Source organism: Zea mays, chromosome 1, assembly GCF_902167145.1.
Source record: "Zea mays cultivar B73 chromosome 1, Zm-B73-REFERENCE-NAM-5.0, whole genome shotgun sequence".
In the NCBI taxonomy this organism is placed as follows: domain Eukaryota; kingdom Viridiplantae; phylum Streptophyta; class Magnoliopsida; order Poales; family Poaceae; genus Zea; species Zea mays.
Genome location: NC_050096.1, coordinates 180,486,981 through 180,511,146, shown reverse-complemented (window position 1 = coordinate 180,511,146; position 24,166 = coordinate 180,486,981).

Sequence of the window (24,166 nt, the reverse complement as noted above, 5' to 3'; positions counted from 1 at the left end):
GCGACTCCTTGATCCAAGGCTAGAGCTATCGCCATGCAACCAGAGTGTGGAGGAGAAGACCCTATGTGAACATCCATGGAAGTATGGGAGGGAGAACCCACTCGGACACCCTCGGGGGCTGGGTCACAGCTTGCGCTACCCATCTGAGTCGGATCATCTCCGGCAACACCATCGGGGGCTGGGTAAGCACTAGCACCATCCTTGAGGGCCGAGTTCTCTGCAGCAGCCACCTCTAAGGCTGAAGGTCCCTCAGTCACTTCCATGGGAGTAGGGCAATCCAAACCAGCTTCCTGACCCTCAAGACCGCGCTCCAAGGTCGATGAGGCGCGGGACGCTGCCCGGGATGACCCCAACCCGGCATCGAGCACACCAGCACAAACATCCATCACGCCACCATCTGCCGGTTCTGATAACAGATCTTCTAGAACCATGTCCTCAAGAGTTTGATCAAAGTTCGCCAGAGATAATTCTTGCAGACCAATGAGGGCAGACAAGGCAGGAGAAGGAACACCACTACTTTCCCCACTAGCTATGTAACGCCGGCTGTTCTTTCGAATCAGAGGGATCTCGTCCTCTTCTTCATCATCCTCATCAACAACACGGACAGCACACCCATTGGGGCCAGCGTCAGACGGGTCACACCCATTGGGACTCCAGTCAACTGCGCGAGCGATATGATTACACCCGCGGTCACATCAAGTTACTACTCAGAAGCAGTTTGCTAAACGCTCAGCATACCAAGCCGTCCCTTGCCTACACCCATTGGGGGGACGCCTAGAAATTATCAGTATATTTTCCAAAACTATCACATCCGTGCAGTATATGCAATGAATACTCCAAGACAGAAAAGAGATACCAGCAAGGATCAAAGGAAAGCCAAATATAGCCGATAAAGTACAAGTCTAATCAACAGAAGCATCAAAGCACAAAGTGACATGAAGACTAGTCAAGATCCATCTATCGAACGTCCAATCAGTCGCAGATCAAATAAATTGCCAGACTTAGCAAGATATGGGCAGATTGTGTACTCGGCTTCAAAAACAAAAATGTATGCTGACCTCTGAAGCATAACGTTGATGACATAATGCTGACCTCTAAGGCATTCGACAAAAGAAAAGGATGATTCTCAGAAAAAAGCAAGAAATGAAGACCTTCGAGTGGATTATTTTCAAAAATCCACTCGAAGCTCCCAATGAATCATCATCCCCGAAGAAGCTAAATGCTGACCTCTAAAGCACAAGGCAAAGCTAAGGCAAGGCTGGCCTCTGAAAAAACACAAGTGGAAGATGAAAATGATTTCTGATAATACCTGAAGTGAAGACCTTCGAGTGGATTGTCTGCAAAAATCTACTCGAAGCTCGGGGACTACACCCATTGGGTGCACCTTCGGTGCACCCAGTGGACTTCACGGTTTGACAGTACAAAATGCTGACCTTCGAAGCACAAACCCGAGACAGAACACCAAATTTTGAGGAATAATAGCAGGAGAAGACAATAAAAAGAAGACATGTTAACCGGATCGCTCAGAATTCTGAAGCAAGTGGCCCGGCAGACTCATTTCCAAAAGCATTCCCCGGCAAAATCAAATACCGGAAGCTGGACCAGGGATCTTTGGGCCGTTTATTTCAAAATCAGCACAAAGATCGGGGGCTTGTGGGGGACAGATATCGCCTGGGTCCACTAGAAGGATAAAAAGACCTCACAAAAGGTCCAAAGGCCCCATAATTCGTAAGGACATCCCCCTCGTGGGCCTGGGAGGAACGAACAGTGAGACAAATCAGCACAAGGCCGGGTCGGTGCAAGCCCAGACGGCCCAACAACATCTGAGCAATAATTGCAAGCAGTGACCCCACCTTCCCGCACAGGAGCCCCGTACGTCGGAACTGGGCGAGGATGAGTCGGCTGAACTATAGGAAGATAGACTCAATTAGTTCACTATTATTCCGGCTCACGTTGTTATCATATCCACATGTAATGCCCCACGGTCGAGTATATAAGGCCTAGGGGCACCCCTTCAAGACGATCAATCGAGAGAGACATCACTCGTCACTTAGCCATCCACCCCGCTCTCTACGTTTTCCGGCACTAGAGAACTCCCTTGTAACCCACCGCATAAAGCATTCCAGCCAGGACGTAGAGTGTTACGCATCTCAAAGCGGCCCGAACCTGTACACAACTGTCCACTATCTCTCGTGCATTTAGCACGAACCATTGAGCTACAGTCAATAACACTGTCCTACTCCAAAAAGCACCTTGAGGGGCAACCCCGGGTGCGCGGTCGGACCCGAAACACTGACAACATCGGAATAACCAATTAAGTCAAATGTGGATCCCCGAGGGTACCAAAGCCCAAACTTAGGAGTATGAACTAAATATCTCAAGATTCATTTTACGGCCGTAAGGTGAGCTTCCTTAGGGTCGACTTGGAATCTTGCACACATGCATACGGAAAGCATTATGTCCGATTGCGATGCACATAAATAGAGTAAGGAGCCAATCATCGACCGGTATACCTTTTGATCGATGGATTTACCTCCCGTGTCGAGGTCGAGATGCCCATTGGTTCCCATGGGTGTCTTGATGGGCTTGGCATCCTTCATCCCAAACTTGTTTAGAATGTCTTGAATATACTTCGTTTGGCTAATGAAGGTGCCCTCTTGGAGTTGCTTTACTTGAAATCCTAAGAAGTACTTCAACTCCCCCATCATTGACATCTCAAATTTCTGTGTCATGATCCTACTTAATTCCTCACATGTAGATTCGTTAGTAGACCCAAATATAATATCATCAACATAAATTTGGCATACAAACAAATCATTGTCAAGAGTTTTAGTGAATAGAGTAGGATCGACCTTTCCGACTTTGAAGCCATTAGTGATAAGAAAATCTCTTAGGCATTCATACCATGCTCTTGGGGCTTGCTTGAGCCCATAAAGCGCCTTAGAGAGTTTATATACGTGGTTAGGATACTCACTATCTTCAAAGCCGGGAGGTTGCTCAACATAGACCTCTTCCTTGATTGGTCCGTTGAGGAAGGCACTTTTCACGTCCATTTGATAAAGCCTGAAGCCATGGTAAGTAGCATAGGCAAGTAAAATGCGAATTGATTCTAGCCTAGCTACGGGTGCATAGGTTTCACCGAAATCCAAACCTTCGACTTGTGAATAACCCTTGGCCACAAGTCGGGCTTTGTTCCTTGTCACCACACCATGCTCATCTTGCTTGTTGCGGAAGACCCACTTGGTTCCTACAACATTTTGATTAGAACGTGGAACTAAATGCCATACCTCATTCCTAGTGAAGTTGTTGAGCTCCTCTTGCATAGCCACCACCCAATCCGAATCTTGAAGTGCTTCCTCTATCATGTGTGGCTCAATAGAGGAAACAAAAGAGTAATGTTCACAAAAATGAGCAACACGAGATCGAGTAGTTACCCCCTTTTGAATATCGCCGAGGATAGTGTTCACGGGGTGATCTCGTTGGATTGCTTGGTGGACTCTTGGGTGTGGCGGCCTTGGAACTTGTTCATCTTCCTCATCTTGATCATGGGCATCTCCCCCTTGATCGTTGCTCTCCTCTTGAGGTGGCTCAACTTCTTGATCTTCTCCTTCATCATCTTGAGCATCATCCTCATCATGAGTTGGTGGAGATGCTTGCACGGAGGAAGATGGTTGATCTTGTGCATGTGGAGGATCTTCGGATTCCTTAGGACACACATCCCCAATGGACATGTTCCTTAGCTCGACGCATGGAGCCTCTTCATCACCTATCTCATCAAGATCAACTTGCTCTACTTGAGAGCCGTTAGTCTCATCAAACACAATGTCACAAGAAACTTCAACTAGTCCAGAGGATTTGTTGAAGACTCTATATGCCCTTGTGTTTGAATCATATCCTAGTAAAAAGCCTTCTACAGCCTTAGGAGCAAATTTAGATTTTCTACCTCTTTTAACAAGAATAAAGCATTTGCTACCAAAGACTCTAAAATATGAAACATTGGGCTTTTTACCGGTTAGGAGTTCGTATGATGCCTTCTTGAGGATTCGGTGTAGATATAACCGGTTGATGGCGTAGCAAGCGGTATTGACCGCCTCGGCCAAAATCGATCTGAAGTATTGTACTCATCAAGCATGGTTCTTGCCATGTCCAATAGAGTTCGATTCTTCCTCTCCACTACACCATTTTGTTGTGGGGTGTAGGGAGAAGAAAACTCATGCTTGATGCCCTCCTCCTCAAGGAAGCCTTCAATTTGAGAGTTCTTGAACTCCGTCCCGTTGTCGCTTCTAATCTTTTTGATCCTTAAGCTGAACTCATTTTGAGCCCGTCTCAAGAATCCTTTTAAGGTCTCTTGGGTATGAGATTTTTCCTGCAAAAAGAACACCCAAGTGAAGCGAGAATAGTCATCCACAATAACTAGACAGTACTTACTCCCGCCGATGCTTATGTAAGCTATCGGGCTGAATAGATCCATGTGTAGGAGCTCGAGTGGCGTGTTAGTTGTCATGATGTTCTTGTGTGGATGATGAACACCAACTTGCTTCCCTGCCTGACATGCGCTACAAACCCTGTCTTTCTCAAAATGAACATCTGTTAGTCCCAAAATGTGTTCTCCCTTTAGAAGTTTGTGAAGATTCTTCATTCCAACATGTGCTAGTCGGCGATGCCAGAGCCAGCCCATGTTAGTCTTAGCAATTAAGCAAGTGTCGAGTTCAGCTCTATCAAAATCTGCTAAGTATAGCTGACCCTCTAACACTCCCTTAAATGCTATTGAATCATCACTTCTTCTAAAGACAGTAACACCTACATCTGTAAAAAGACAGTTGTAGCCTATTTTACATAATTGCGAAATTGAAAGCAAGTTGTAATCTAAAGAGTCTACAAGAAAAACATTGGAAATGGAATGGTCAGGAGATATAGCAATTTTACCCAATCCTTTGACCAAACCTTGGTTTCCATCCCCGAATGTGATAGCTCGTTGTGGATCTTGGTTTTTCTCGTAGGAGGAGAACATCTTCTTCTCCCCTGTCATGTGGTTTGTGCACCCGCTATCGATGATCCAACTTGAGCCCCCGGATGCATAAACCTACAAAATAAGTTTAGTTCTTGGTTTTAGGTACCCAAACGGTTTTGGGTCCTTTGGCATTAGATACAAGAACTTTGGGTACCCAAACACAAGTCTTGGTGCCCTTGTGTTTGTCCCCAACATACTTGGCAACTACCTTGCCTGATTTGTTGGTTAGCACATAAGATGCATCAAAAGTTTTAAATGAAATGTTATGATCATTTGATGCAGTAGGAGTTTTCTTCTTAAGCAATTTTGCACGGGTTGATTGCCTAGAGCTAGATGTCTCACCCTTATACATAAAAGCATGATTAGGGCCAGAGTGAGACTTCCTAGAATGAATTCTCCTAATTTTGCTCTCGGGATAACCGGCAGGGTACAAAATGTAACCCTCGTTATCCTGAGGCATGGGAGCCTTGCCCTTAACAAAGTTTGACAATCTTTTAGGAGGGGCATTAAGTTTGACATTGTCTCCCTTTTGGAAGCCAATGCCATCCTTGATGCCAGGGCGTCTCCCACTATAGAGCATGCTTCTAGCAAACTTAAATTTTTCATTTTCTAAGTCATGCTCATTAATTTTAGCATTAAGTTGAGCTATGTGATCATTTTGTTGTTTAGTTAAAGCCATATGATCATGAATAGCATCAATGTTATATCTCTACATCTAGTGCAAATAGTGACATGCTCAATGGTAGATGTAGAGGGTTTGCAAGAATTAAGTTCAACAATCTTAGCACGTAAAATATCATTGTTATCTCTAAGATCGGAGATGGAAGCATTGCAAACATCTAATTCCTTAGCCTTGGCAATTATTTTTTCATTTTCAATCTTAAGGCTAGCAAGAGAGACATTCAATTCTTCAATCTTAGCAAGCAAGTTAACATTATCATCTCTAAGATTGGGAATTGAAACATCACAAATATTAGAATCAACCTTAGCAATTAATTTAGCATTTTCATTTCTAAGGTTGGCAATAGTGTCATGGCAAGTGCTTAGCTCACTAGATAGTTTTTTACATTTTTCTACTTCTAGAGCGTAAGCATTTTTAACCTTAACATGCTTTTTATTTTCCTTAATTAGGAAGTCCTCTTGGGTGTCCAAGAGTTCATCCTTCTCATGAATAGCACTAATTAATTCATTTAGTTTTTCTTTTTGTTGCATGCTAAGGTTGGCAAAAAGGGTGCGCATGTTATCCTCCTCATCACTAGCATTATCTTCATCACTAGAGGTTTCATATTTAGTGGAGGATCTTGATTTTACCTTCTTCCTTTTGCCGTCCTTTGCCATGAGGCACTTGTGGCCGACGTTGGGGAAGAGGAGGCCCTTGGTGACGGCGATGTTGGCGGCGTCCTCGTCGGAGGAGGAGTCGGAGGAGCTCTCGTCGGAGTCCCATTCGCGGCACACATGGGCATCGCCGCCCCTCTTCTTGTGGTACCTCTTCTTTTCTCTCCTCTTGCCCTTCTTGTCGTCGCCCCTGTCACTGTCACTAGATAGTGGACATTTCACAATGAAATTACCGGGCTTACCACACATGTAGCAAACTTTCTTGGAGCGGGGCTTGTAATCTTTCCCCCTCCTTTGCTTGAGGATTTGGCGGAAGCTCTTGATGATGAGCGCCATCTCCTCATTGTCGAGCTTAGAGGCGTCGATGGGTTGTCTACTTGATGTAGACTCCTCCTTCTTCTCCTCCGTCACCTTGAATGCGACCGGTTGTGCTTCGGGCGTGGAGGGACCATCTAGCTCGATGATTTTCTTTGAGCCTTTGATCATCAACTCAAAGCTCACAAAATTCCCTATTACTTCCTCGGGAGACATTAGTGTATATCTAGGATTACCGCGAATTAATTGCACTTGTGTAGGGTTAAGAAAAACAAGTGATCTAAGAATAACCTTGACCATTTCATGGTCATCCCATTTTGTGCTCCCGAGGTTGCGCACTTGATTCACCAAGGTCTTCAAGCGGTTGTACATGGCTTGAGGGTCCTCGCCTTGGTTGAGTCGGAACCGACCTAGCTCCCCCTCGATCGTCTCCCGCTTGGTGATTTTGGTCACCTCATCTCCTTCGTGCACGGTCTTGAATACGTCCCAAATCTCTTTTGCGCTCTCTAATCCTTGTACCTTGTTATACTCTTCTCGACTTAGAGAGGCGAGGAGTATAGTGGTGGCTTGGGAGTTGAAGTGTCGGATTTGGGCGACCTTGTCCGAATCATAGTCTTCATCCCCTGGTGATGGTACCTATACTCCAATTTCAACAACATCCCAAATACTTGTGTGGAGTGAGGTTAGGTGATGCCTCATTTTATCACTCCACATGTTATAATCTTCACCATCAAACATAGGTGGTTTGCCTAATGGGACGGAAAGTAAAGGAGAACGTTTGGAAATGCGAGGGTAACGTAGGGGAATCTTACTAAACTTCTTGCGCTCATGGCACTTAGAAGTTACAGACTGTGTGTCAGAGCCGGAGGTGGATGGTGACGAGGAGTCGGTCTCGTAGTAGACCACCATCCTCATCTTCTTCTTCTTGTCACCGCTCCGACCCGACTTGTTGTGTGAAGGGGATCCCTTCACCTTGTTGGCGGACTCCCCGGATGGAGCCTTCCCGTGGCTTGTAGCGGGCTTCTCGCCGGTCCCGGTTTCCCTCTTGGCGGATGCTCCCGACATCACTTCGAGCGGTTAGGCTCTAATGAAGCACCGGGTTCTGATACCAATTGAAAGTCGCCTAGAGGGGGGGTGAATAGGGCGAATCTGAAATTTATAAACTTAAGCACAACTACAAGCCGGGTTAGCGTTAGAAATATAAACGAGTCCGAGAGAGAGGGCGCAAAACAAATCGTGAGCAAATAAAGAGCGAGACACGATGATTTGTTTTACCAAGGTTCGGTTCTTGCAAACCTACTCCCCGTTGAGGTGGTCACAAAGGCCGGGTCTCTTTCAACCCTTTCCCTCTCTCAAACAGTCACTTAGACCGAGTGAGCTTCTCTTCTCAATCAACGGAACACGAAGTTCCCGCAAGGACCACCACACAATTGGTGTCTCTTGCCTCGGTTACAATTGAGTATGGTCACAAGAAGAATGAGAAAGAAAAGAAGCAATCCAAGTGCAAGAGCTCAAATGAACACAAGAAATCTCTCTCTCTAATCACTAAAGCTTTGTGTGGAGTTAGGAGAGGATTTGATCTCTTTGGTGTGTCTTGTATTGAATGTTATAGCTCTTGTAAGGTGTAGAAGTATAGAAACTTGGATGCCATTGAATGTGGGGTGGTTGGGGTATTTATAGCCCCAACCATCAAAAATGGTCGTTGGAAGACTGCTGTCGCATGGCGCACCGGACAGTCCGGTGCGCCACCGGACACTGTTCGGTGCGCCAGCCACGTCAGCCAACCGTTGGGGTTCGACCGTTGGAGCTCTGACTTGTGGGGCCTCTGGGCTGTCCAGTGGTGCACCGGACAGGTCCTGTAGACTGTCCGGTGCGCCTCCCGCGTGTGCTCTGACCTCTGCGCGCACTGTAGCGCATTGAATGCGGTTGCAGTCGACCGTTGCGCGCGAAGTAGCCGTTGCTCCGCTGGCACACCGGACAGTCCGGTGTGGCACCGGACACTGTCTGGTGCTTCACTGGACAGTCCGGTGAATTATAGCGGAGTGCCCTCTGATTTTCCCGAAGGTGGCGAGTTCAGCGTCGAGTGCCCTGGTGCACCGGACACTGTCCGGTGCGCCAGACCAGGGTGCCTTTGGGTTGTCTTTTGCTCTCTTTGTTTGAACCCTTTCTTGGTCTTTTTATTGGCTTATTGTGAACCTTTGGCACCTGTAGAACTTATAGACTAGAGCAAACTAGTTAGTCCAATTATTTGTGTTTGGCAATTCAACCACCAAAATCAATTAGGAAAAAAGGTGTAAGCCTAATTCCCTTTCACTAACACCTTTGGCGACAGAGCACTCCACGCGATTGGGAACCTCTCGCAGGGGGTCAATCAAGGGCGCTTTGGTCAATGACAGAGGAAAGAGGTAGTCACAGACAATGCTAGCAACCAGACAGAGCTCTTGGTGTTCGGAGCTCCTCTCAGAAAGAAGGGCGTCCGTCCGGCACCCCGCGGTGACGGCATTTTCACGAGCGAGCAAGAGCTTGCATGTTTTTTCTATGGCCACCACCCCCACCTTGTCCACCATGGCCTTTGCATCCCACGCTTGAACGACAATCTTGTGGAGCTCTGTAGGAGAAAAGGCGCAAAGAAATCAGAGGCGGTAGTTGATCAAGACGTGATGGATAAACAAGTGGGCGGACCTTCGATCGTGTCGCGCTCCCTTGTGAGCTCCGAGCCTGGCTGCACCAGGCGAACCTCCACCTCCCATGAGGATGATTTGGCCAGTTCGATGCGAGACTTCACTCCACGTGGTGTCTCCTTGAGTCTAGAGCCCTCATCCTGGAGGTGGTCCATGTCGCCACGAGCACCATCACACTCCGCGTGCAAGGGCGACACCTCGCTTCGAAGACGACAAATTTTGGAGTGGAGGTTAGCGAGCTCGCGCTCTTTGTCTTTGGCACAGGAGGAACTCGCGTGGAGCTGGATCGCCTCCACCTCAGCTGATCGCAGCGCCTCCACCCAAGCTACCGCTCGAGCAAGAAGACACTAGAGAAAGAGACCATACAAACAATCCGGATGAACAAAAGATCACGGAAAGAGAAACTACAAAAGAAAAACTTACCCGCCCGTCACTTATGCTCACGTAATCAAGACTGCGTCCCCGAAACCATTAGGCATGCACTCAATGGTTTCCAGGGCGGCGTTAGCTTGGAGCGGGGTTGAATCGAGCCACCTCCACTCCTACTCCTCTACATCGCCACCCTCCACGAGTGGCGCGAGCAACATGGCCCTACCAGCGACCATGGCTGACGTTGCTTGCTCCCGAAGATCGACAGTCCTGGGGGCTGGCCGCCCCACTTTTGAGCTACCACCGGCTGTAATGGCGGTTGGCGGGGGTGCAAGGGCAGGAAGAGGCGATGGTAGAACAGGCGATCCCCTTAGTGAACACACACTAGGGGCAACTGCACCCACCGCCAGGTGTTCTCCTAGGGCGGACGCGGGCGGCGATGACTCGATGAGAACCACCTCTAGGATGGTCTCACTCGCCACCCCTGGAACGACTTGAGACGATGGCGCCGCCACCATAGGGGAGGAGGGTAGCGCACCACCCAGGGGTCACCCCCAGGAACCGGAAGGGGGACCTCCCGGCGATTGCAAACCTAGGGCCTAAGGAGATGGAGATTCCGCTTTGGCCACCGAGGTCGCGTCCCTCACGGACTTGCATGACACATACGCGTTGGATGGAAAGAAGAAAATAAAATAGCATTAGATAGAGAACAAAGGGCCAGGAATGAGAAGTGGAGCAAATCGACATACCGAGATGATCGCTTTCTGGTGATCACTATGCGTAGCGCGACCGACGAATGAACGGAAGGTTGTGGCTTGACCCAAAAAGCCACCTCCTTGCGGTGCCCCGTGGGATCCAAGGGCAATGTGGGGGACGCCGTCACCTGCACCGACCCTCTCGCGATAGTAGTGGCCATGACATCAGCAACAGACACTGCAACTAGGGCAAGATCCATGGCCGGTCCGCCCATCTCGATCGAGACGTTGGAATTGGTTGCGGTGTCACCGTGGCGCGACGGACCACCTATAGTGTCGCGGTCCCTGCTCCACCTGAAGTTGAGGAAGATGCTCCCTCCTAGATAGGAGGAAGAACACCTCCCTCGCTCAATCCAATAGGGTGCGTGACATCCTTGCCCTTCCTCTTCGCTTGAAGACGCTTCATGTGTTTGCGCTCCGATTGAACTGCGACCCCCTCGGGGAGCGATGGAAGATTGGGCGTTAGAGGACCAATCCCCTACAAGGACCGTGACTCAACATCACCATCAAAGCAAAACAAAAGGAGAGAGGAACGAAAAGAAGGGATCACCAGACCACTCGGTACGCCCCGAGAAAGGGGTGCGGGAAGTCCTCGTCCATGAAGAACCATGATGACAGCGCAGTGATGACCTTGACTCTCGCCTCAATCTCAGACAGTGCGAGCGGCTCGATGGAGTGGTAGTCAGGGTCATTAAAGCCAAAACACATGAACATCGGCCTTCCGTGAGCCATCAAGGGCTGAATTCGGCGGTGCATGAAGACATGCACCAGTCTTGTGTCAGTGAGGCCTTGCTCCTTCAGTGCCTTGAGCGCCGCTAGAAGAGGCTTCACCTCACCCTTTAGACCTGGCTCTGCCCCATGGTTCAAGTCGTCCATCGACACCAGCTCTCGACTGCACTACCGTCCAAGTTCTTGACATAGAACCATTCGCCCTCATACCTCACGGAGGTGGCGAGCAGGATCTTGAGGTAACCCGCCTTCTAGCAGTAGTGGAGTTGGAAGTTGACCGAACCAACATACAATTGGTTGCCATGGCCTTGAGTGACCCTACCACTAAAGAAGTATTGCCACAACTTCCATTGGGGATCGATCCCTAGGAACGCCTCACATAGGGTCATAAAACACGCCATGTGCAAGAAGGGGTTGGGAAGGAGGCTCTAAATCTCCACCCCATAGAAGAACAACATCCCCAAACCTACGCTCGTAGAAAGGCGCAAGCACCACCACCTCGTTGTCTCAGGGCAGTGACACATTGCCTTCTTTCTCCAATCTCCACTAAGAGACTCCCTTGGGGGAAGGAACCCTTTCCTCTCCATGCCAAGGAGGCATCCTAATCAGATCGAGCAAGCAGGGAACGACGCCATTACCACGAAGCTACCGAGATGGAAGCAAGAACACAGAAGCTAGAGCAAGGGGGCAGAAGATGCGCTGGCGAGAATACACATTAAGCAGAACCAACTCTAAACACCTATTTATCCTTTTTGTACGCAGGAACGAGCAAGTGAAGCAGCGCCTGGAGGATGGGCCCCAAGGGCCACATAGGAGGTGTTGGATAATTGATTTCAATCCCCTAAAGGCGTTGAAAATCAAGGCAACAAAAGTTAGGAATGTGGACCTTTGTCCTTAACTTATTAATGCGAAGCACGAAGGTCTTCAGAAGGAAATGAAAATGAAAGCGATGTATAACGAAATAACATTGCACGATGGAGTATGAAAACTCATCTTCTTTGTGTCAAGATTTTTATTCCATCACCCATTATGTTAGATGGGTTTACAAGCATACCTTCGGCTCCTTAACACAAGGTGGCACGAAGGTTCTTTGAAGGCTAAGCGACACGAAGCTATGGCTCTCGAAAAGGTACCTTATGTAGGGCACTGTTCATCTATTTATAGGGATGATGAACCACCTTTGTATAGAATTACAATCATGTCCATCAAGGTTTTACACACAGTGTTTACAAATGACATCATGACATTAACATATTTTCTCCATCCTCGGCTATGCGGGTTTCAACCTTCGTTGTTTGGTAGCTTGCCCTCTGGCTTATGTTCGAAGTTATCGACTTCGGCTATCATCTTCGTCACTTGCGTGCACAGACAAAGCTTCTTTGTACGCTGCCACGGGTGAAGGTCAGCTTTGTCCGCCAGTGGAAATGTTCCTGAAATACACTTGCTTCAGTCGAAGCAAAAGGTTAAACGAGTGATCTTTGACATAGAAGGCCCCAATAGTAGCCCCTTGTGGAATGAGTTTGTTTCTTCGTAACGAGCTTAAATTGCAAAAAAAATATAATTTGGAGTCATTATGCCGAAGATCTGAAAAACACCTTCCCGAAGCTCGTTATGAAGAAGATGGATTAAATTCAATGCAAACAGGCGGTCTGGAAGTCGAATCGGTAGAGGAGAAGCCAAGGTTGTTGCGAGAGAATATTTTCTGTGACCCATGCTGCTTCGCGTGCGTTTTTAGTATAAAAGCGGCAGAGGGGGTGAGCGCAGATCACATTTACTGCCCTCACTTACATGTTGCCAAAATTTTCTGTGCCTCCAAAGCTTCCCATCCACTAGTGCTTTGGAAGCCAACCTCGATTGAACCACTTCTAGAAAAAAACTCTTTGTCTTGGTTAGATTGCTAGAATTCGAACCACCACAAAACTGATCACTCGTACGTCCTCAAAGGCATGACAAGATACCCTGCCTATTTCTGAGGCAATGAGGGCTTCATCGTCATCAAGACCCACTGTAGAGTTGCCAAAGGATAGACCTTCGAAGCCAAGATATATTGATATTGGTCGATCTACTCTGAAGGAGAACGTGTACCTTCCTGGAGAGGAAATGGCACTGAAGCTAGGAAAAGACAAAGTTGTTTATAGGAGTTTTTTCAAGGCAGGACTTCGACTACCCATGGATAAAATGATTGCGAAGGTACTGCAGCGAGTGTCGTGGTTCGCCTTAGTTTCTTCATCTAGGCTGTATGAAGCCAAGGGTGTCGTACCGACGCTGATGCATTTTGCAAGGTTCATGATTTACATTACTAGACAAAGGCAAAGGATGAATTAGACCTTCATAACAACTTCGGGTGTTATAACTTCACATATCGCAAGGATAAAACTGGTCCAGCTCTGGCCTACCGAACCAAGTGGCATGCGATTGGACGAAAGAATGTTTTTATGCCAAAGTTGACTCTGAGCAACATGAGGATTTTAAGGGTATACTGATGAGCCCTTTGGAGGTTACTTTTCCTTAAAGAGGTCGAAGTGTGAAATGAGCAAGGCTACTGATGAATGCTACAAGGCCTTGAATACTGTCATCGGAAAGATTGGATCTCGGGATCTAGTTCAAGAGGCATTTGCTTACAATATATATCCGACTTGGACTGGATGGAACTATCGAAGGAAGTGAAATCAAAATATGAAGAACTTGTTACATTGGCTTTTGGCTTCAAAGAACAGTCTTCATATAAGGTTCCTTCAGCTAAGTGGTTGAGGTTTATTGAGGAGAAGTGTAATGAAATATGTGGAAATTACCTTACTAGAGAACACAAATATAAGAAATCTGTCTTCGAGAGCCGAGGAAAGCTTCGGCTTAACAGAATTATGGATGCTCTAGTGTTTGAATAACCAGACTATGAAGATCCTTCGGCCAATGTTGGAGCTGGAGGTAAAAGGAAGAGAGCTGCTAAGAGTGAAGCTGACAAAGAGCCACCTTCGGGTCTGGTAAAGAAGAATGCTAAAATGTCTGTTCATAACGATACAACTGTGAAGAAGACCTCGACTCCAAAAAAGACCACAAGACCCAAGAGCAGGAAAAGGGTAGCACCACTACCACTTCGTCATATAACTGCACCCAGATTATCAAGGTAATGACTCGACCGCTACCATTTTCCGCTTTTAAGTCCCTTGGGACCAACATTGACTTGGTTTATGATAAATTCAAAGGATTCTGACGAAGGTGGAAAATCTTTGAAGGGCCAAGAAATTTTATCTGAAGAGGAGGTAGAGAGCCCGCGCATTCTAGGTCTTGGCACAGCTGCCTTCGCGGTTTCATCTTCTTCTGAGAAAATGGCACAACGAAATCTGTCGAAGATGACAAGTCTTCGGGGCACAAGAAAACAGAAGGAGACCCGAAAGAGGAAAATATTACACTTGAGATAGAGACGGCCGATGCTACCAAGACTACTGGCAAAGAAATTGAAGAGCTTAGATTTTTTACGAGGCATATTGGTGGTGGCAAGTTGAATGAAAAGATGTTTCTGAATTAGAAATCAAAGGTGAAGCTTTGTGTTACGGGCTAGGGGCCATGCTCTTCTGCGGGGAAGACCAAATGCTGATGTGCGTGCCTGATTGTGATGAATCAAAAATTTTATGAAACTTTACCCGAAGCATTGGTTTTTCGGATATCGAAGAAAAACTTTGCCAAGTTAAGAAGAGAAAACTTTCTCATAGCTTAGCCTACACTAGTATTTTATATGAACCTAACACAACTTGGACAGATTAAAACAAATTATTTAACTTAGAAGATATCACATTTTTAATAAATTAGTAGGGCCGCACATAAATAGGTAACATGACGCGATCTGATTGGTTAGGTCGGGGTCACATAAAGAATTACGGGATAAATCTATACTATACTTAAAACACCAGTTTCAACGGTCGTCATACGTTATTTTTTTACAAATAACCTCTCACAGCTATTTCAAATTAATCCGTTGCACGTCTATAGATGTCAAACGACGCCCGACACAGGCTAGATGCACGTGGGCCACAACTATGGCACGGGCACGTAATGCCGGCCTGCTAATTGTGTCAGGCCAGCCCGTTAGCCCGTCGATCTATTTAATTAAATCAACGTAACGACGCGCGACACGGGCTAGATGCACGCGAACCACAACTATGACATAGGCACGTCATGCTGGCCTGCTAACTGTATCGGGCCAGCCCGTTAGCCCGTCGATTCATTTAATTAAATCAGCGTAAAATGTTAAAAAACGGTGCAAAAGGTGGGGTTAGAACCTATGCCCTGATGGAAGAAGGGCGGGAGACACTGGATGAAACTGTCTAACCAGTAGAACATCACGCTAAGATGTTTTTAATAATAAATATAAATTGTATATAGGTATATACGTTTTTTTGTAAAATGAAAAAATAATTGTGTCGTGCCGGTCCAGCACTACAGGCCGAGACTACAGTCCAAGCACAGCACGACGTTCTTTGCTCTTACAAGCATTAGATCGTTTCTGAGACCACATTAGCGCAATGGACTACATGGTGTTTGAGGTTGCTAAATTGGATGGAACAACAATGATTTGTCACACTAACATCAAAATGAAAAGTTATTTGTTGGTTTTAAACGTTAGTAATTGCTACGATGTAGCGTAATTTATATGGAGCGCATCCAGTTTTTATTGATGCCTGACTTTAGCAATCACTCTATATTTTGATCTATCTTTTTTATAAGTTTGACTTCATGGGACTTATTTTATAAACTTGATCTCACAAACTTTCTTTTATTTGGTCTCTGTGATGGAATTATGCCATTTTATAATCTCTGCTCATTCAGTCAATCATTGTGAACTCTCTTCTAATCGCTCACTTTATTGGTCGTGTTGTACCAAGACATATTTGCATGGAGTAGACAATAACATCAGTTAGCTAAATCAAAAAACATATTATACAGAGAGCGGAGACAATCAATAAAAAATCTTAAATTTTTTTGATGGGTAGTTTACGCGGGTATTGTTGTAAGCCGTCGCAACGCACGAGCAACCGACTAGTAGACGTAATATATAAGGTATAGGTGTGACCATCTTCTACCTTCCTCGTATGTGATCTGTTGACGCATACATCCCTTCCCTCATGCTTGCTCGAGCCCCAAGATCCAAACTTCGATGCCTCACTCAAACGGTGGCGGCCATATCCAGCTTTCGGATGTATTTGGCGGCCATATCCAAACATCTACGCTCTCTCACGATACGATCTCACTGATTCTAGGTCGAACAAGCCTTCGGATGTATTTGGCGGGAGTCATGGCCTTAATTTTATCCACGGCGCGGGTGGAGGATTGGATTAAGCGCTCCTGGAGGTTGATACGATGGACGCGAGCAATACGGAGGGAGAAGGGAGCTCAATTGCGTGGGTCCCACACAGTTGCATGCTGCGGCCAGCAGGAAAAAAAATGGAGAGCCATGGCTGGCAGACGTTATGGGTTAAGGTGGGTTTTTTTTGGCCTGGTCGGCGACAGGTATGGCCGTTTTTTTTCTTTTCTTTTCCTTTTCTAATTTGTTTCTTTTTAGTTTCAATTCAAATTCTAAGAAAAAATGCATCATCCAATAATGACCGAGCATGTAAATTCGAATTTTGTACTATTTATTCATTTACCTTATTCACTTATCCAAATGCTTTTAAATATATAATTCATATATACAAACAATATATACAAACAATATATACAAACATAATACCACTTTGCGTGTGTGGTTCAACTAAAAGTGCACCAATATTCATTACTTATTTATTTTAATAGAAGATACTTTTTAAGGAATAATCCCTATTAAGAGACATTTTAAACTAAACATTTTTAGAACATTTATGGATATCTTAACTCATATAAGGATCTTCTTATTCATTTCTTGAAACTCACAAACTGAATTTTTGAAACTAACATTATTTTAATATTACTATCTATTTTTAGAAGGGGTGAATTCCTAAGTGTAAATATTCATCAGGGTCACTTTACTTTGGTTTAGAAAGATTTTACTAATCCCAAAATCAGGATATTGGATGTTACAGCAGCAGCACCTACCATCCACGCCCTGCGTCTGAATGTGTCGTTGGCCTTCGACTTCATCCCTCTACCCGAAGGCATCACCGACACCGAGAGCCTGCCTTTGTTCGTGGAGGCCATAGTCCCAACGACGTCTCATATGGCTGAATCTTCAGGTGCGGTGGCAGCGGCAACGACCGCGGCTAGACTACCTTTCGCCTACAACAATAACTATTTGAAAAATTAGGACAATCAGTTTTAATTTAATTCTAAAATAAAGCATGACCGGCCATGACGACAAATCTGTACAGAAAGCAGATAGATCTAAACATGCTTACTAGATCTGTACAAGATAAGGCTGATGCGTGATAGGGCAAAGGCGGCTGCGGGAAAGACAAAGACGAAGGGGAAAGTGAAGGAAGCCACGAGCAGCGAATCAACAAGTGAAGCATTCAAAATGAAGAACTTGTGGGGTGGATTAGTGAAGGCCAAGCTTTTGAAGCAATGGAACATCCTAAAGGGCTGATTAACCAGAGATATGGACCCGGCTGAAAGACGTACCCATTGCAGGGCCGTAAAGATGGTCGAAAAAGAACTTGGTCTGCTAGATGACGAAGAAGAGGAACCTGAAGCGTAACGTGAAGAGGAGGAAGATGAGGATGAGATCGAGGAGTCCGATTAGAGTTATGTAATTTTATTTTAATTATCATGTCATTTTATTTTAATTATTATGTACTTTGTAATTTTTAATTCAATAAAAAATATTATGTTGTGTGTTTTCTGAGCATTGAAATAAATCCGCGTGAATTACTTAATTCTGAAATAGAAAAGCTGACGTGGCTATAGGCTGAGGCTGTAGCCTGCTACAGCCTGTGCACTGGAACAGCAAGGGCGAGAGTGGAGGCGAGAGCTGACGTGGCAGAGGCGAGAGGGAGGCTGTGCACTGGACTCAGCCTAACACACACAACGATGCTTGATGCAGTAAGCTTCCGCTCACTAGCACTATCGCTACCTTGATCGTCTGATTCTGTTGGTAACCCTCTGTAGCAGATAGATACATACACATGTTCTAATGCAAATTTCTTTTTATTTGTTTGACTGTGTCACACCTGAATTTAAGGAATAAAGTCGAGTGCGTCTCATTTGTGCGTCAAAGAAGAACAACACATATAATAACAAAGTGTATAAATATAAATGTCACAAGTATCATTATTACATAGCGGAAGTCTTACAAAAATAAATGATATCAATAAAACAAACTAAATATTTATTCCTTAGCGTCATCAAGCTGACTGTGAGACGCCACCTAGATAAGCTTATATTCCTCGTTGTAGGGCTCCTCTTGGACCACCTACTCTTCACCTCTGGGGCGGGGGGTTATATATCGCAAGAATGAGCACACAAAAGATCATAGCTCAACAAGTTGTGGGGAATAATATGCATGAACTCACCAAAGTGGGAGCTCATGTGAAATGAAAGGCTGATCAACAAATAATGGCTAAAGTTGAGCATTGCTTTTAATAAGTTGGTCAAATTTTATTAGCAGTTACTAAATGTAAGTAAATACTAAACCAAAGTAATAATAGATCAAATTAATAATAAATCACAATGCGATGCAAATAATAAATTGAATTTAATTCCATAAGTTACTCATGTGAGGGTCCGAGCCGCTCATGACCGTTAGCACGACTGATATACTAGTTTTACACTCTGCATAGGTTGCACATCTTTATCCACAAGTCATGTTACCTATCTGCCAAGGGGCCATGAATCTTATACACCTCTATCAAGGAAGCGAGGCAAGGTAACACTACGAGGGCTTTACAAAGTTCCACTAGCTTTAGAAAACCCGCTACAGTCTAGGAAGCGCAATGTAGGGATCATTCGTGTGACCGCCATCGCAGCAAAATCAACCCGAGAACCTCCCTACTCCGAGCACTCCCCTACTGCCCTTGCCCCTTTCGGGTAAGGTAGTCATCCACTAGCTTTCCTAATTAGTCAGCCAAGGGCGTCCCATACCATCCTTGTGGTAGCACTGTTTTCCCGGGTGGTTCTCCATGTTCCAATTAACAATATGATCTATCATGAATAGTAAGTAACAAATTGATAATAAAAGCATGATCATGAATAATGTGTATCTCCATACCCAAAACCACATAAAGCAATAACAAGTACTACCCAAAAGTTCAGTGATAAACAAGGTATAAAGATAGTCAAACTAGGGTGACCTATTGGGTCCTATCAAAATTAACCTATGCAGATCATAATGATTAACATGAACATTATTGGGTAAATAGAAGGGATCAAGGGCACAACTTGCCTTCTATGAGCTCCTGCTCCGCAGTCTCCACCTGATGAACACCTGGGTCCTCGGTCACTTGCTCGTCTACTCGTAGCAATACAAACAAACATAGTACATGAGAAATTAACATCACACCAAACAGTACAATAGAATGCATGATAATATTTTACGCGTCGTAACGAGATCGTAGGAACATGAATCACTAAATTCGGAATTACGGTTATCGAGTTATGATTTTCTGAAGTTATTAAGTGGTTGATACACATTAAGTCCAATGAATAATTTTAGTCTATGTTTCATGAATAAACAGAGTTACCAGATGACAGACAATATTAATACAAAGTTATTGCAACTGGAATAGATTAAAAAGGATTTAAAATGAATTTTCTATGAATTAAATAAGTTCTAGAATTATTCTTACACTAGAAATCCATTTTCTAATTTCATTTTCCTATTTTCTCATAGTTCTGGACCGCGCGCACAATAATCAGGGAGCTCAGGGGTGAAACCATAAATTTCAGGGCCTCGGTTGATATACTTTATAACGGCGGCGGATGGCGGGTTGATATCGAGAGTCGTGAGGGGCTCTTTAGCAAAAGATCGCCCGAAGGGGTATGAGTTGATCTCAGTCGTTTGATCAAGCACAGACGACCCAGATTAGATTGGTCCTCGTTAAATATCCCACTTTCACTTACTGCCATTGGATCTGAGATCCATGTCCGAGATCTGACCATGCTAGAGCCCGATCTCGGGCGTCGGATTTTAGATGGGTGTCTCGGATTCAAAAATATCCAGATCGACTCGCGCACGCCAGATCGGGATCCAACGTCCTAGATTAATTCCATCGAACCGGTACCAACAGCTAATCCTAGCCGTCCAACGGGATCTGACGGTCGCGCACTCGTCTCCCTCGCAACAGCTGCAGAGCGGCGGTGGATGAAGCGGCGGCGCAGCGCCGGCGATCACCCGATTTACGTCACTGGCATTCGATTCCTTGCCGCGCTAGGGTCTATACGACGATATGAAACTGGTGAACACAGGCGAGGTTACTCACCGGTACTAGAATCGTCGACGACCAGAGCGCGGCGGAGATGGATCCCTGCTCGATGGAGTTCCTGGCGAGAAATTCCGGGAGCAAAGGCGGTCGTTTCCCCGATTCGAGGGCACGTATGGCTCCCCCGCGGTTCGGCGATCACCTCCGACCCGCTTTGCAGACCTTGGATGGTGGCACGGCGCACGACGACGGTGGCGGGTCCCGGCGCACGAAGTTGCACACGACGGCAATGAAGGACACGGCTACGCGACTATCGCTGAGCAAGGGGTAATGGGAGTAGATGGTCGCGACTAACCTCCCTTATAGTAGCCGAGGCGAGGGGGGTACATGGTTCGGCACGCTCCGCTCGGAGGACCCGCCGCGCGCGTCGTGCAGGTTGTTGAGGCCAGTGATAAGCGCGATGACAGGCGGGACCCAGGTGGAAGTAGCACGCTCGGTGTGTAGGGCGAGGTTCACAGCGACCGTTCGGTGGGGCCGCAAGGTTAGTGACCAGCGACGTGGGCCGCGCGGGAGAGATGAGTTGGGTGGGCCGAAGCGGGGAATTGGGCCCAGTGAATGTTTTCTTTTTCTTTCTTCCCTTTTCTTTTTATTTTCCACTTCTTCTATTTTTTGTTTTTAAATTTCAAATTTTGTGGTGAAGTTCATGCTTAGATGAAATGCTCAAATTCCAATACTAGTATGACCAGGTGCATTTATTTATTTATATATATTCTCTTTTATATTTACATAGTATTTCTCTACTCATTTGTTTCTTTTATTTTCTAAGTGGTAAGTTGGGTCTTAAATCCCAATTTGGGTACTAACATATTTTCATTAATAATATTATTATTATTTATAGATGCACAAACACATAAACTCCAACATGATGCATAGAGTATTTTATTAGTTAATTGTTCACTTAAATATGGTTATTCCCAAGTTCTATTATGTAGATGGCAAATTATATAATGATATCAACTCTTTTTCTTGTTATTTACAAATTGGGTATTACATATTGTTTTCTGCATATTGAGACCGGCAGAACTGGTGGTGGATGGCGTTTTTAAGCAATTATTGTAGGCGGTAGCTCCTACAGTATTCTTTGTATTAAACATGGTTATGTACAAGTTTGAGTATTCAGATTACAAGGAAATCTGTTGTAATCATGACCTAATTTGGCTGCTATTTGGGGTTTTACTCTATGACAAAGAAGGATCATTTTCTTTACAAACATCTCGTTGCACATTGTTGTCATGGGTGGTATGTTTTCGAAGATCCATCTATTTTTATACTCCCTCCGTTTCTTTTTATTTGTCGCTGGATAGTGTAATTTTGCACTATCCAGCGACAAATAAAAAGAAACGGAGGGAGTATTTCCACATGCACCAAATCATGATATGATAGCCTCCATCCTCCAAGTTTTCGTTAGTTGCGCACACATATGTTGTACAGATATACATTGAATCGAGGTGCGTGGTGATATAACCCCTATCAGTTGCCAGCATCTTTTTGCATAAATATATTTTAGGAAGAAATGCGTGAGAGTTTCTTCTTTTCGACAAATGCTGTTTTCGCACGTGGACGACGTTTTTACATCGCCTTGCAACAACTCCCTCCGGTACCCGATGGCTGAGGGGACATGCACCGGTTCACCTGCTGCCATTGCGCTCTGCGCCACTCTCGTCATCCTTGGCCCCTTGCTCTATAGAGGTGGACAAGGACTGATATACCATACACATGTCATTCGAGTAAGTTTCATGCAGTTACCAGCTGCACATGAATTGCCACCATTGCACTAGAGACTCACGTATGGGGGCATCGATTCGTGTCTATGCTTTGTTGTGGCGGCAACAGGCAACGACCTCAATGACATGGACGTGGAGCGAGACCAAAGCCTTCCAGCATGGATGAAGGAGATTCATATGCCGAGAGAGCTCTAGACGTGCAGTGTCCACCACGGCCTTGTTCAGTTTAAAGTAGATTAAAGAGGATTAGAGGCAATTAAATTCCCTCCTATACAAATTTATATAGAAGGAGATTGAATCCCCTCCTATACAAATTTATATAGAAGGAGATTAAATCTCCTTCAACCCACATCAATCCACCCCTAACCGAACAGGGCCTACAGTGGCTCGCAGACCTCTAAGAAGTGACTTGGTGGATTGTTATCAGCTTAATTTAATATGTATAGTATAGTCTACGCATCCTATGTGAGACTAGGTGAATGCCCGTGCGTTGCAACGGAAACATTTAATAACACGATAACTTATGTATAAATGTGTGTTATAGCGTTATGAGAAAATGTTTTGTAATCCATTTGTGATCTTAACCATACATAATTTTTGTTATTTTGATCAATTGAAAGATTCATTACTTGAACGTATAAGGAACTGATAGAGATCGAATTTGTTTCAACAATTATGCCGAATTGAACCTTAATACCATCATACTCAATTAAGATATAGTTAAAATCAAGGGGATTCCAATCAACACAATGAACATCTCCACTGTGAGCTTTCTCAACCTGGGAATAAATAATAAATAACTTTTAACATTATAGTCCATATAGCATTTACAAACTCTGTTTGGAACAAGTAAAAAATTGAACAAAATACTTTCGACCAATAAATCAGTAAGGATCAATTTCCCAACACATTATATCAGTTAAGTTAATGAAAATGAACAGTCATTGAAGAAATAAAATTAGAAACACAATTATCATGCAACAAGTAAAGTATCTCAGGTCAATTTGACAAAATAAATAGCTTCATGTGATTGCAATGGTCTCATTAAAAACCAACAGCCCATCACCTCTTTGAGTGAAGTTATATTATTACAAAAGAAGCCACATTGCATTCATGGACTCAATTTTGGTCAAAACATAGTTTATCCAATTAGATATAGAACAAGAGAACTATCACCTTAACAGGTGGGGCAATGCCAGTTCGAGCATCCCACAGAATAAGACAAGCATCATCACCCACATTACAAAACTCCTGCGCACTTCATCCCCAAATAAAAAACAATATAAGGTATTAATATAAATAAATAAAGCTAGTACGTAGTATATTCTTATTACGAGATCTGTTTGTACTAATCCACGGTCTTCTTGTACGTGTACCAGCGCGCGATGAGCAGGTAGACGCCGAAGTTTCCGACGCAGAGCATGGCGAGCAGCCAGAAGAAGTAGTCGAGGTGCGCGCGGTTGATGTCGTCGGGAATCCACCCATCAACCTGGCCGGCCCGCGCGGTGGCGCGCGCGACGACAGCGACGAGCGCGGAGCTGACGTAGTTCCCCAGCGCGAAGGACGTGATGGAGAGGCCCGAGCAGATGCTCCGCACGGCGTCGGACGCCTGGTCGTAGAAGAACTCGATCTGGCCGATGAGCGTGAACACCTCGGACGCGCCCACCACCACGTACTTACGCAGATGCTGCTGCAACAGGTATACGTAGGATGGTAATAGATAATGATCCAAATTACCTTCACAAAGAGTTAGGATCCTTAATTAGTTTTATTAGTTCATGTAAAATAGACCATTTATACTTAACAGAGTACTGAGGAATATGATAGGAAAAATGAGATAGTACACCCACTGATGCCTAAAGAA